Source organism: Cynara cardunculus (genome assembly GCF_001531365.2).
Source record: "Cynara cardunculus var. scolymus isolate 2C chromosome LG 17, CcrdV1, whole genome shotgun sequence".
Taxonomy (NCBI): domain Eukaryota; kingdom Viridiplantae; phylum Streptophyta; class Magnoliopsida; order Asterales; family Asteraceae; genus Cynara; species Cynara cardunculus.
In genome coordinates, this window is record NC_037544.1 from 19,385,851 (window position 1) to 19,387,652 (window position 1,802).

Here is a 1,802-nt window from a genome sequence, read left to right on the forward strand (position 1 = left end):
TCCCCCTGGGATGCGGAATCCCCAAGAGTAACACCTTTGGTGATGGTTGATGGCTTCTGGAACTAGATGGTAAAGTCATCTTCATCATCATCATCGTCGTCACCATCAAAATCATCTCCGGTGTTTGGAATGACAGGTTCATCATCGTCTTCATCATCATCATCTTCATCTTCATCAACATCATCATCATCACCAGCAACAGCGATGGTATGGGCATCATCCCTAGGGATGGCATCTACAACCTCAGCTAGAGCAGCTTCGGTGGTAGGGATTACAGGAGCAACAACTGCTTCAGCTCTAGGAGCCTCAGCCTCAACTGCAACTGAAGCTGATACTGGACCAACGGCCTGAGAAGTCGTAGGAGCAGCATCGGATGATGCACCAGCATTGGACCTCATCTCCCCCTCTCTGGCTAAGACTTGAGAGAATTGGCCAGAGAGTTCGTCCAAGCGCTGACACTGGAGAACCATTGAATCTTCCAGCCTTTGCAAAGCATTGGCTAGAGTTGTCGTTGCCTCACGCGTCTTATGGAGCTGATTGCAATCATTGGCAGAGAAAGAAGGTGCAATCACTGGAGCTGGTTGACGAACAGCATCCAGAATTTGTTGAAGAAGACCAGTCTGCTGATCAGCGATAGGCTGAGCATCGTCAGCCCTGCTGTGAAGAACATCAATGGCATCGTTGTTGGCTTGAACAACTTCTTGATGAGTCTAGAGCTGACTCTGAACTTCTTGAACATCTGCCTGGAGGGCAAGGAAGTTCGCATCAAGATCGCCTTGACGGGGCATCTCTTGGTGAACTTCGTTGATCCTGGAGAGGACGGTATCAACGGCAGGAAGGAGAAGCTTGATATCAGATGACATATCATAGTCATCATAAATTTCTTCATCTCCTCCATCATCTTTCTCTCTTTCTTCCTCTGCCGCTTCCTGAGCATAAGGCTGATGCATCGAAGAAGGACCTACAAAAGAAGAAGTATGAGCTGAAGGCTCAAGGTTAGAAGAAAAGAAAGGGTAGGAAGATGGAATACCTGAGGGGCCTTCAGTGACATCTAAAGGATTGTCACTGGCATGAGCAAAGATGTCCTCGAGAGGATGGACATCCGTATGCTGAGGAGCATCAAGAGGAACAGCCTCAGGTCCAGTTGTGCACGTCTCAGTATCAGGAAGGACAGTCGTTGATACATCATCGACATGTGTAAAGACCAAGAAGGGAGGAGAAGAGAAAATGGTTGAGAAGAGACGTGGGTGTTCAGCGGTGGCAGCGCTGATATCTACACTTTCAGTGATTTTGGTCACTAAAGTGATTGGTGAAGGTACCACTGATACGACAGTGATGGGAGAAATCACTGAAGAGCTGGGAGGGTTAACAGAAAGTGCCTCGGGGGTAAGGCTAGTTTMAATAACTGAAGCCTTTTGAGAGGCCCCAGCTAGAGACGTGGTTGTCCCCTTTTTGGCTTTCTTGGCTCTTTGAGGAGGACCAAGAGTTGGCTGAGAGGGTCGTTTAGAAGGGGTTTTGGTGCTGAATAGTAGATACGTCTATGACCAAGGCGATCCTAGAAGCTTGGTCCTGACCTCCAGTTTTTCCACCCATGTACTGGATGAAATGAGAAAATAGGTATTGCCAGATAGCTAACATCATGTTTTTCTCAATCTTCGTCAAGGACTTAAGAGGGGCGCTGGAGTCCTTCTTCATTGGCCACTGGTAGCCAATGGCGTCGAGAAAATTGWTGATCTCGGTGGAGGAGGGTTCGTTGTCGAAGGGACCCTTGGGAAGACGGAGGGCTGAGCGGAATGTAGAAA